Source organism: Leopardus geoffroyi, chromosome E2 (genome assembly GCF_018350155.1).
Source record: "Leopardus geoffroyi isolate Oge1 chromosome E2, O.geoffroyi_Oge1_pat1.0, whole genome shotgun sequence".
NCBI classification, from domain to species: Eukaryota; Metazoa; Chordata; class Mammalia; order Carnivora; family Felidae; genus Leopardus; species Leopardus geoffroyi.
The window spans coordinates 33,836,877-33,850,276 of NC_059335.1; the positions used below are offsets into that span (position 1 = coordinate 33,836,877).

Below are 13,400 nucleotides of genomic sequence, written 5' to 3' on the forward strand. Positions count from 1 at the left end.
TCCCTGATATGACTGTTTGGAGACAGGGCCTGTGAGGAGGTAATTAAGGTTGAATGAGATCACGAGAGCGAGGGGCCTTGATATGATGGGATTAGGATTAGTGTCCCCAGATGAGACACTAGAGAGCTCTCTTGCAAGATGGTGTCTGCCTACAAACCAGGGAGAGAGCTCTCATGGGAAATGAACCCTAGCTGCATCCTGATCTGGGACTTCCAGCCTCCAAAACTGCAAGACAATAAATTTCTGTTGTTAAATCCACCCAGCCTATTTTGTCATGGCATTCTGAGCTGACAAATACAGTGTGTGTGTAAGTGTGTGATGGGGAGGGGAGGAGACCAGTATCTATAATATATAAAGAGTTAATACAAATCAATAAGAAATGGACGACATGATTTTAAAATTTCCAAGGATATAAATTAGCAATTCATAGGAAAATAAACTTGAAAGGCCAAAGAACAAATGAAATAATATTCTATCTCATATCTATCAAGGAAATGCAAATTAAAATAACATTTTGCCCACCGGTTTGGCAGAAGGGTAAAAGACTGCTATTTTGTATTAAGAGTGAGGGAATGGTTATAAACCCCCATCCCCTGCTGGAGGGAATGTAAATTGGTACAGCCACTTTGGACGGCATTTTAACAGTAGCTACTCAAACATAAAATGTGTATATCTTCAACCCAGGACGTTCACCATACCATCATTGTATTAGCAGAAGCCTCAAAACAAGTTAAATACCCTTTAGTAGGGAAGCATAAAAATGGTCATAATGACCACCTAATAAAAAGAATCATGTAAGGGGCCCCTGGCTGGCTCAGTCAGTTGGGCGTCAAACTTTTGATTTCAGTTCAGGTCATGCTCACTCAGTTCATGAGATCAAGTTCCATGTCAGGTTCTGCACTGACAGCATGAAGCCTGCTGGGATTTTCTGTCTCCTCTCTCTCTGCCACTCCCCCTGCTTTCTTTTTCTTTCTGTGTCTCAAATAAATAAATAAACATAAAAAAAAGAATTATGTTAAGGCTCTGGAAGGCTCTGGAAAAACCACCACAACTTGTGATTAAGTAAAACATATATATATATATATATATATACAAAATATCCATACAATTAAATATATATATAGTACTATATATATATAAAGCACTATATATATATAGCACTATATATATATAAGCAATATATATATATATATAAGCACTATATATATATGTGTGTGTGTGTATATATATATATATATATATATATATATATATATATTCTGTATATATTCTGTGGAGCATGGGATTTTCCCAATCAAGGGAATCTTTAGCTTTATTCATATTAACCTTTTCCAAAGAGACTGCATTCACTTCTGTTTGGCTAATTTTTAGGTGTGCTAGTGAATACCACAGGTTTTGTTTTTGTTTTTTTTTTTAACTCAATACTTTGCCTTGGAGATATATCCACGTTAAGACATAGACAGCTAATAACTACTATAGAGTATACCGTGGATATGATTGTATCATAGTTTATTTTTAAATTTTCTTAATGGACTAATGGATGGATATTTAGGTGGCTTTTTCCAATAAGCAGAGCATGGCTCCTTCTTGCATATGTGTCAGTGAGTTTCTCTGAGCTGTAAGCTGATGTGTCAAATTGCTGGAGCACAAGAAAGATCCCTTTTAATAGATCTTGTCAAAAGTTCTTGGTGGGATTGTTCCTATTTGCACTCCACCAACAGTGTCTGAGAGTTTTCAATGCCCCCTTCCCTCATCGACCCTGAGTATTAACCTTGAATTTTTTTTGTCAATTTGACGGGTGAAAAATGACATCTTAGATTTTAAATCTAAGTAAGGTTGAGCACCTTTCCAATGCTTTATTGGCCAGTGGTTGTCATTTTCTATGAACTACTGATTCATGTCCTTTGTCCATTTGTCTATTCATTTGCTTGTAGTGTTCTTGTTGATTTGTAGAAGCTCTTTATATATTTTGGCCACTAATCCTTTGTTTTTGATCTGCTTTTTTATTTTTCTGAAAGTTCTCAAAGTTTTTGGCCTTCTGGTAAAATTCTTTTCTCTTGTTTTTTTTAACCCACTTTTCGAGATATAGTTTACATGCTGTAAAATTCACTCATTGTAAGTGTACAATTCAATTATATTAGCAAGTTTTTAGAGTTGTGCCACAATCACCACAGTATAGTTTCAAAATATTTTAATCATCCAGAAGTTCTACCGTGCCCATTTGCAGTTAATCCCTGCTCCCACCACCAACCCTAGGCAACCAATGACCTGCTTTCTCTCTGTATGAGTTTGCCTTTCCAGACATTTCATACAAATGGAATAGCATAATGTCTTTGAGAGTCATTCCATGTAGTTGCATGTCTTAGTAATTTATTCTTTTATTGCTGAATAGTGTTCCTTTTATTAAAAAAAAAGTTTGTTTATTTATTTTTGAGAGAGAGAGAGAGAGTAGGAGAGGGACAGAGAGGGAGACAGAGGATCCGAAGCAGGCTCTGCACTGTCAGTGCAGAGCATGATGTGGCGCTCAAACTCATGAAATGGTGAGATCATGACCTGAGCCAAAGTCAGGTCACACTTAACTGACTGAGCTACCCAGGCACTCCTGAATGGTGTTTCATTGTCTGGATTTACCCCCATTGTATTTATCCATTCACCAGTTGATGGATGTTTGAGTTGTTTCCACTTTTTGGCTATTTCAAATAATAGCTGTGTTCATAAACAGCTGTGAACATTTGTGCACGCGTCTCTGTGTGAACATACATTTTTATTTCTCTCGGTTAGATATTTGGGAGTGGAATTGCTGGGTCTTATGGGAACTCTGCGTTTACTTTTTGAGGAAATTGCCAAATTGCTTTTCAAAGTGGCTACATTTTACATTTCCACTAAAATGTGTGGGAGTAGCACATTTTCCACATCCCCACCAGCACTCTTAAATGCCTGTATTTTTTTTTTTTTTTTTTTTTTTTTGAGAGAGAGAGAGCAAGCTGGGGAGGGGCAGAGAGAGAGGGAGAGAGAATCTTAAGTAGGCTCCACGTCCAGTGTAGAGCCTGATGGGGACTTTATCTAATAACCTTGAGATCATGACCTGAGCTGAAATCAAGAGTGGGACACTCAACCGACTGAGCCACCCAGGTGCCCCAAATGTCTGTATTTTTTATTATAGCCATTCTGGTAAGTGTAAACTGGTACCTTATTGTGGTTTCAATTTGCATTTCCCAAATACTAATGATGCTGAGCATCTTTTCACGTGCCTAAAAGCCATTCGTATATCTCCTTTGCTGACATGTCTACTCAAGTATTTTGCCCATCTTAAGGTGTTTTATTGTGGCAAAACCTACCATTTTAACAACGGAACATTTTAACAATTTTTAAGTGTATAGCTTCGTAGTATTCGATCTGTTCCCATGGTTGTGCCTCTATCACCACCATCCATCTCCAGAGCTTTTCCATCCTTCCCAAACTAAATTCTGTCCCCATTAAACAATAACTCTCCATTCTTCCCTCTCTCCAGCTCCTGGAAATTGCCATTCTACTTTCTCTATGAATTTGACCACTCTAGGCGTCTCATATAAGTGGATTCAAACAGTATTTATTTGTCCTTTCGTGACTTATTTCATCTAGCATAATACCTTGAAAGCCCATCCGTGTTGTAAGATTTGGCAGACTTTCACTCCTTGTTAAGGCTGAATAAATTTTCGGTTGTATGTATATACCACACTTTGTTTATCCATTCCGTCTATCAGTGGACGTTTGGGTTGTTTCCACTTTTTGGCTCTTACAAACAATGCAATGAACATGGGGTGCATAGATCTTTTCGAGGTAGTGTTCTCATTTTCTTCTGATAAAAACCCGGAAGCGGAATTACTAGATTATATGGTAGTTTTATTTTTTTTATTAGGTTTTTAAGTGTATTTATTTTGAGAGACAGAGAGAGAGAGGATGAGAGAGAATCCCAGGCAGGCTCCGTGCTGTCAGCGCAGAGCCCAACTCGGGGCTGAAACCCATGAACTGTGAGATCATGACCTGAGCCGATACCATGAGTCAGACGCTTAACCGACTGAGCCATCTAGGCACCCCATGGTAGTTTTATTTTTAATTTTTTTTTGAGGAAACTCCATACTGCTTTCCATTGTGGCTGTACCAATTTACATCCTTACCAACTCTCGCTATTTCTTTTCTTTTAGTTAATAGCCGTTCTGACAGGTGTCAGGTGATGTTTCATTGCAGTTTTGATGTGCATTTCCTTGATGATTAGGGAGGTTGAGCATTTTTTCATGTACCGGTATGTCCTCTCTGAAAAAATATCTATTCAGATCCCCTAGCCATTTTTTAATCAGACTGTTTGGTTCTTGGCTATTGGGTTATATGAGTTCTTTACATATTTTGAATATTAACTCCTTATCAGATATATGATTTGCAGACATTTTTTCCTATTTAGTAGGTTGCCTTTCCATTTTGTTGATGGTTTCCTTTGCTGTCCAAAAGCTTTTTAGTTTAATGGGCCCCATTTGTTTACTTTTGCTGTTGTTGCCTTTGCTTTCGGTGTCAAATCCAAAAAAACAGTCATCACTGAGACTGACATCAAGGAGCTTTCCGTTCGTGTTTTCTTCTAGGAGTCTTATGGCTTAAGCTGTTACATTCAAATCTTTAATGTATTTGAAGTTATTTTTTGTGTATGGTGTAACGTAGTGGTCTGGTTTCATTCTTTTGCACGTGACTGTCCAGTTTTAGCAACATCATTTATTGAAGAGACTCTCCTTTCCCCATTGCTTATTCTTGGCCCCTTTGCTGTAAATTAATTGGCCATATATGTGTGAGTTTATTTCTGGGCTTTCTATCCTGTTCCCTTCATCCATATGACTGTTTCTTTGCCAATACCATACTATTGTGATTACTATAGCTTTGTAATATAGTTTGAAATCAGGGAGGGGCACTGGGGGGCTCGGTCAGTTAAGCATCCAACTCTTGATTTTGGCTCAGGTTACGATCTCACGGTTGTGAAATTGAGCCCCACATTGGGCTCCATGCTAAGGGTGGAATGTACTTCGGACTCTCTCTCTCTGCCCCTCCCCCACTTGTTTTCTCTAAATAAGTAAATAAATAAATAAACATTAAAAAACAAATCAGGGAGTATGCTACCGTCTGGTGGTATTCTTTACAGTTTTCCATCATTCAGCTTTTAATGAGTGATCTTTTCCATCTTTCCATGGAATTTTGAGCCAACGTAGGAGATATACATCTCCCCTGAGCTGCCATCTCAACCCGGCCCCCCAAACCATTTCATCACAAAAATATCTATGAATGCCTGAAAATCACCATGCTCTGTGGTGGACACCGAGGATGGATGAAAAGAAATGGTCTCAGCCCTTCAAGAACTCAGGAGGGTAAAGCCATCGCAAGACTCTGGAGTAGAATCCTGAATGCTCTCGAGCTGGAAGAAACTTACAGACTGTGGCACCCGGGTTCTCCTCATGTTAGAGTTTGGGAGGGTGAAGCCCAGGGAGGGTGTGGAGACACAAACAAAAGGTCTGGTGGGTTTAAGAAGGGAGTGACTCCACTAGGTTGCAGATCAGGGAAACACTCCTTAGAGGAGGAGGCATTTGAAATGGGCTCTTCGAGTTGGAGGGTGCCTGGAGGCGCCTGGGTGGCTCAGTTAGTTACTCTTGATTTTGACTCAGGTCATGATCTCACAGTCTGCAGAATCAAACCCCACGTTGGGCTCTGTGCTGACAGCACAGAGCCTGCTTGATATTCTCTCTCTTTCTCTCTCTCTCTTTTTCTGCCCCTCCCCTTCTGTGCTCTCTCTTTCTCAAAATAAATAAACATTTTTTAAAAATGGGCTTTTGGGGACTGTAGGAGGGAGCAAAAACCTGGAGCGTGGAGTGTCCTGTATGTTTGGAGAAGGGTGTGGGATGCCCTGATCCTAGGGCAGAAGTGCTTTGGGGACAGAAAAGGGAAGTTGAGGCCAGATTAGCCAGAAGGGAGTGGTACCAGAAGGTGTTTAGCACCTCCCTGAATGCAGGCTTTCAAAGCTGCCTCTCCACAAGGCAGGCCTCACCCTGCAAGGAGCCTCCTTCCTGGCTGCTGGCAGGACTCAATTTTCCCCATTCCTCTGCATTATTAAGCACCCACCATGAGCTGGGCACTGCACCAAGTGCCAGAGCTAGGACAGTGGGCACAGCAGACAGCCCACAGCCTAGTGGGGAGTCAAAGATCAAACAAAAAAACCACACACAGCACTAGCTGCTGGGAGAGGCTGTGTGTAGAGGGCCCAAGTGCACAGGCTCTGGAGATAGACAGCCTGGTTGGGCCCTTTCCCAGCCACTGGCTCTCAGCAATGTTACTTAACCTCTCTGAGCCTGTTTCTCCCTCTGGAAACTGTGGGTGGTAACAGTCCCTGTCTTCTGGAGCTGTCAGAAGAATCAAGTGAGTTCGCACATGTAAAGCACCGAGCACCAGGCACAGGATCTAGAGCGTGGAAGTATTAGCTGCTTTATCACAAGTATCTGTCATTGTAATAAGGGCTACGGAGAAGGCGCATGTTTGCAGATAATAGACTCAGATATTTTGGGTTGCAGGGATGCTTTTCTGAGGAAATGACCTTTAAGCTAAGACCCAACAGATGAAAGGGACAGGGGTGGAGAGAGCATTTTAGGCAAAGAAAGCAACTTACGCAAAGAGTCTGAAGGCAGAAAGCACTGCCTTCGCCCCAGGTAGCCAGACTTTTAAGATGGCCTCAGTGATGTCATCCTCCTCTACTCACGCCCTTGTGCGACCCCTCCCCTTGAGTGTGGCCTGGACCTAGTGACTTCTCACAAATACAACGTTGCAAAAGCGATGGGATGCCACTCGGTGTAAAAGTGGCTGTGACTTCCATCTGATCACACTTTGCTATTGGCACTCTCTCTTGCCCTTTTGCTTTGCTCACTGTCCTGTTGTGAGATGCTCTATGGAGAAGCCCACGTAGCCAGGACCCAGGAAAGGCCAACAGTAAGGAACCAAGGCCTTGGCACAATAGCCCCCAAGGGCCCAAATCCTGCCAACAACCCCATGAGGGAGCTTGGAAGCGGATCCTGTCCCAGTTCACTCTTGAGATGACTGTGGCCCTGGCTGACACCCTGCTTGCTGCCCGTGAGAGACCCTGAGCCTGAGGGCCTAGCTAAGCCTTGCCTGCATTCCTGACCCGCAGAAACTACGAGGTGACACATGTGTTGTCTTAGCTGCTGAGTTTGTTATGCAGTAATAGAAAACTAATACACCACCAAAAGGAAGGCAGGATCAGTGGAAAGAGAAGGAAGAACTAAGATCACAGAGATGGTACCTGGGACAGGCACCACGGAATTACAGGATCTCCTGGGAGGAAGGGCCCTAACCTCTTTCTATCCCCCTATCTAACGCTGGAATCACCAGCCTCTATTTCTATTGCTGTGGTGACAGGAAACTATCTTCCAAGTTGGTCCCTTTTGGTCATAGTCAGCTCTCATTGCAAGGAAGGTCTTTGCCATCTAGAGCAGAACCTTTATCCCTGTAGCCCCACCCGTGGCCAGGTTCTGCCCTTAGGACCACAGAGTACAAGTCTAATGTCTTCTTTTCAGCATGGCATAAACACGTGGGTGTGGAGTCAGAAAGTCTAGGTTCAAATCCCAGTGCTGCTGTTTACAGCTGTGTGACCCTGAACAGGCCGTGTAACTCCAGGGCCTCATCTGAGACAATAACAGCATCTGCCTTGTTGAGCTACGCTGAGGTCGAAATGAAATAAACTCAGGATGTCTTTAACATCTGGCCTGGGGCACAGCATGTGCTTCGTATTTTCCCCCACAACGACTCCAGCAGATTAGAGATGCCCGTGAATCACTGACTCCTCCCATCAAGACATGGGGCCTTCCTCCTTTCCCCGTGAATCTGGGCCTATGACTGCTTGACCAACAGAATGGGGCGAAACCAATCTGTGCTAGTTTCAAGGCCCAGGGTTTAAGAGACTCACAGCTCCTGTTCCTGTGTCTCAGTCCTCGGTCCTTGCACCTTTGGAGCTCTGAACTGAACGGAAGGAGCCTAATTGCCCTGAGGCTGCCATGCTGGAGAGGCCACCTGTGGGAGCTCTGGTCAATAGTTCCAGGGTGCCAGATTATGTAAGTGAAGCTGTCTTAGGTCTTCCAGACCAGCCCATTCACCAACCGAATGCCACCAAGTGACCTCAGTCAGTAATACACGAAAGAACAGAATCACCCAAACGAACGCTGTTGGAATTCCTGACCCACAAGACCAAGAGAGACAATAAAATGGTGGTTGTTTAAGCTGCTAAGTTTGGGGCCATTTGTGGCATAGCTATAGATAATCAGAGCAACCACTGTCCAAATATTTGAAGGTAACGCTTTTCTTCCAGAATGAACCTGTCCACGCCTCTCAATTGTTGTTCACATGACAGGGTTTGGAGTCTTAGGACCATTGTGATCAACTGTCTTCTGGACAGTGGAAGCCCAACAATAACACAACCCACAGGGTGGTCTGACCAACGGTGCCAATCAGGACTTTATCCAGAATGATTTAACTAAAAAGGAAATGATTGACTCACAATGGCTTCAGGAATAGCTGGATTCAGGTGTTCCAGTGATGTTCCAGTCTCCATTTCCTTTGTCATGATTTTATTTTCAGGCCCTTCTCATGGAGAGAAAAAGCTTTAGAAATTCAGCTTCACATTCTCTCAGGTTCAAGTGTAGACAGAAAGAGTGACTTCCGTTTCCCCAGCATTTCCCCAGCAAAAGTTTTGGTGATTCTTTTTGGTTCATGGCTGGGTGATCCAGAGCCAATCACTGTGGCCAGGGAGGTGGAATGGCTTGGGATCCCAGCGATGGAGTCTACACCATCCAAATCACAGGGACTAAAAGGAGAGAGGGGAGATTCTACAAAGGAATACTAAAAGTACCTCCACAAGGGAAGGATCAATGGATGGCTGTGCAGCAGAACCATAAACATCCCCCTCTGCAGTTAGGAGAGTAAAAGTTCACCTCGTTCATTCTAGATGGCATACTTCTATTAATGCAGGCCAGGGCCACATCACTGGCTCACACTGATGACTAAATCAGAGTAGCTGGTGTGTGGGGGGGTATTTTTCCTCATCTAATGCTTCTTGGCTTCCTGTCCCTTCATCTCCCTCCCTCAGCCCTGCATGCCAGGGCTGCAGACATTGCAAGGTCTTCCCTCTCTAGTGTGTCCCAAGCACAGTGAGGCTTTCACGGGGCGTGTCGCTGAGCAAGACTAGGGCCGGCCCCCCTTGCCTTTGCTGATTGGTCATTCCTCCCCTCACAGAATCAGAATGATTCCGGGCAGACAGCTAAGGCCTGGAGGCAAATTTTACTGCCAACAGGGATGGCTCAGACCCAAGGCTAGATTCAAGACCCTGGGGGCAAAAACAAGCCCTATTGTCTCTTCATAGTGTTGGATTGTTTCCCCTGAGTGGGCCAGTGACCACCTGATTAGAAACCAGGAATTTTGCATATAATGTGCATGTATATGTAAATGACAACAACAAAGTCTGTCCACTGCTCCAAGAGCAGGCCTTCAATGCTCTAGTCCACAGGGCTGCCGGACACATATTTCTGACACCTTGGCTCTGAAATCAGAGAAAGTTTGCATGTGCCCTTCAAATTCTAGCACAATTGGATCATTTGACAGAATGAGTAAACTGAGGCTCAGAGGGGCCCTGGCACATAACTGCCTGAAGGTCAATCAGCAAGTGAGTGGAATGACTGTTAGAATTTAGTCCCTCTGATGGCTCAACTCTCCTGCCCTGTTTGGTGTTTTCATCTGAGTGAGCACACAGGTCCCAGGGCTGTGGAAAAGTTTTTTTACTTTCATTTTGTAATCGGTCCTAATGCAAGGTGGGGGCTGGGGAGGGAGGGGACATTCAAGGGATTACCGCCTTTAATTCATCTGACAAATATTGATTAAGCACCTACTGCAAACTTGGCCCTGTGCCTGGGGCCAGAGCCACATTTTGGGGAGCAATGACCGTTCTTGTTTTCAGTGGCGGGCTGGAATGGGGAGGGACACAGATATCAATCCAACAGTCACACAAGGTCCTGCATATTACAGACATGGAAAGTGCCAGGAAGGAAGAGGACAGGATGTTTACCAGTACGTTCCACAGGCATCCTGACTGAGCATGGGGTTCAGGACGGGTTCCCCAGAGGAAGTGATGTTTCCACAGGACCTTAGAGTAAATGCTATGAGAACAGCCTGTCCTTGCCCGCCTCCTCACTGAACTCCTGGCTGCAGCAACCAGCATACCCTAAGTTGCCGGGAACCTTCCAGCGACCAGAGGTTGCTGACTCCTCTGATGACACACTCTGGGCATTCCCAGGATGATGATCTAAGGTCCGTTACCCAGAAGCCAGACACACTTGAGCAAGGGAGCTGGGTGTGCCTCCTCAGAGAGGAATTTGGCTGCTACCTCCATTCTTCTCCTCAAAGCACACTGGGGAAGAAATTTCTTGTGGGGTTTTCCCTTCCAAATGCTCCAGGGCAATGCTAACTGTCCAACTGGCTGCTTCTTCTGCAGGCTGGAGTACAACTCCTTCCCCTCCCCTGCCTGGCAAAGACCTTCTGGCCTTCCTTACCTACCTCCTCCCAGACTGGACTGACTTTCTTCTTCTCTGTTCCCCCTGGCCCTGAATGAACCTCCATCCTAGCCATGACCCTGGTGTCACTTTTCCCTATGCACTCACGGGGCCGCTCCCATGACTATGAGTTTCCTGAGCACCAGGCTTGTAGTTTCTTGATCCTTACTTTCCCTTGTTGATGTCTACCTTTCAATGATCTACCCTTAGCAGCTGCTGGATGTTTTGATTTGAATCACTAGGCTCTGCTATGCATTAGCTCTGTGACATTGGGCAAGTTACTTAACCTCTCTGGGCCACCATTTCCTCCTCTTTAACATAAGACTAAGGGGGTTGGGGCGCCTGGGTGGCTCAGTCAGCTGAGTGGTCAACTTTGCTCAGGTCATGATCTTGCAGTTCGTGAGTTCGAGCCCCACGTCAGGCTTGCTGCTGTCAGCGCAGAGCCTGCTTTGGATTTTCTGTTCCCCGCCCCCGCACCCCGATCCCTCTCTTGCTTGCTCTCTCTCTCTGTCTCTCAAAAATAAACATTAAAAAATAAAATAGGACCAAGAGATAGTCCTTGTGTTGCAGAACTTTTTACCTCAATACCTGGGGTTCATTGTCTCCCCACTCTGAAGAATGAAGAGATGCACACAAAATGAGCAGCAAAAGGGACGCCTGGGTGGCTCAGTCAGTTAAGCGTCTGACTTCGGCTCAGGTCCTGATCTCCCAGTTCATGGGTTCAAGCCCCGCATTGGGCTCTGTGCCGACAGCTCAGATCCTGCTTCAGATTCTGTGTCTCCCTCTCTCTTTCTTCCCCTCCCCTGCTCACGCTCTGTCTCAAAAATAAATAAGCATTTAAAAAAATTTTAAAACACACACACAAAATGAGCAGCAAAATGTATTAGAGTATAAGATCAGAAAAGAAAAATAGTAGGAAAGCTCTCTTTACAGAGAGGAGGCATTTGAGGGTGAACACCCATGACTATAGGTAAGGGTCCTTGTTTTATAAGGTTCTGGTTGCCCCCCACTTCCCTCTTGTTCCTTCTCAGGTTCTACCCTTATTGGTTTGATAGCTCTAGGTGCTGTGTTGTCCATTCCTGATTGGCTCAATTCCATGGTATGAGGGGTGGTCTATGGCCATACTGTTCCTTGTGGGTCATAGGTTTTACGGTCTACTCATTTTTAGTCAGATCTTTTGTCAAATTCCTGGGAAACCTGAGGGGGAGTAGGTGGTGTCTGTTACATTCCTTAAAAAAAGATTTTTTTAGGGGCGCCTGGGTGGCACAGTCGGTTAAGCGTCCGACTTCAGCCAGGTCACGATCTCGCGGTCCGTGAGTTCGAGCCCCGCGTCGGGCTCTGGGCTGATGGCTCGGAGCCTGGAGCCTGTTTCCGATTCTGTGTCTCCCTCTCTCTCTGCCCCTCCCCCGTTCATGCTCTGTCTCTCTCTGTCCCAAAAATAAATAAACGTTGAAAAAAAAAATTAAAAAAAAAAAAAGATTTTTTAAATGTTTATTTATTTTTGAGAGAGAGAGAGAGAGAGAGAGAGAGAGACCATAAGCGGGGGAGGGGGCAGAGAGAGAGAGGGAGACACAGAATTTGAAACAGGCTCCAGGGTCTGAGCTGTCAGCACAGAGCCCAATACAGGGCTCGAACTCTGAACAGCAAGATCATGACCTGAGCTGAAGTCGGACACTTCACTGACTGAGCCACCCAGGCACCCCTGTGTCTGCTACATTCTTAGGAGGAACCTTTCGCCCGAAGGGTTTGCTGCGGTCAGACACTTCCAGCATTGTTCCAAAATAAGTTTTTTCCCCCACGCAGTGACTTCAGGTCCTAATCTTTCCGTCTCTCTGCCTATTTTATCCGATCTTTCCCTATCCTACTTACCTCGTAGGGTTGTTAAAAAACAAAATTCAACTGGGTTAATTTGAAGATCTAATTGGCTTTATTAAGTGACTCATGAATCAGTATCCCATCTTGCAAGTAAGGGGGAGTTCGGAGGAGTTGTACAAAATGGAAAGTTTTTATAGGAAAGAAAGCGGGGCAAGAAAGTCATGAGCAAAGGAAAAGAAAGGATTGTTTTAGGCAAGGTCACCTTCCTTAGGTGGAAGGGCAGGGTGGATTCGTTCATCCTCCTTTGGGAAATAGAGAGGGCCCCTGTGACAGATTGCCTCAGTGGCGCTGATCAGAAAATTCCTCATTGACCCTTAAGACTTACACTTATGGGGAAGGTTAAAACTGCAGTTTAGGTTAGGTATTTAGCCCCCGTTTGGTGACTTGGCCTAAGGGACACCACTTGGGGTCAGTAGTTTTCTTTTTAGCAGTTGTTAGGGAGTTAAATGAGAGCCGGCACAGAACAGCTCACTAGCTCACTACACTTCGTAGCACACAATAAAGCACTCTATATACATTGCCTAGATAGGTTGTCCATAACCATCCCATGGGCTTACCGTGCTGTGACACAATTATTAAGTCTTGACAGGTACAAAGAGGTTTTTGTAATCTGGTCTTCCAACAGATTTTTCTCGGGGGGGGGGGGGGGGCAAGACCAGCTCCGCACCCCTCTACCCCAGCTTTCCCCCGCCCCCCAAACATCTCGAGTTCAAGCACAGGCCAGGGGGCAGGGTGCCGGGCGCAGGGCCCAGCGGCCCGGGACGCGGTGTCCCGGCTCTGCACCCGGCCCTCCCGCACGTGGTGGCCCGCGGCGTACGGAGGCGGTTTCTGGGAACCGGGGCCGGCGGCCGTGCGCACAGCCCCGTGCGCCGCGCGGCCGCCGGTGATTCAGCGCGGGGCGTGTGCAAG

At 45.2% G+C, this 13,400-nt stretch overlaps 1 long non-coding RNA gene across 1 annotated transcript; it reads right to left on the reverse strand.

Annotated features, from left to right (window-relative positions):
* Positions 1 to 11,390: 11,390 nt before the first annotated feature.
* LOC123579192 lies at positions 11,391 to 13,332 on the reverse strand. The gene is made up of 3 exons (XR_006702676.1): positions 13,049 to 13,332; positions 11,627 to 11,632; positions 11,391 to 11,434 (listed from the first exon to the last, which is right to left on the reverse strand). It is a non-coding gene; the product is annotated as an uncharacterized LOC123579192 (long non-coding RNA).
* Between the last annotated feature and the right edge of the window lie 68 nt (positions 13,333 to 13,400).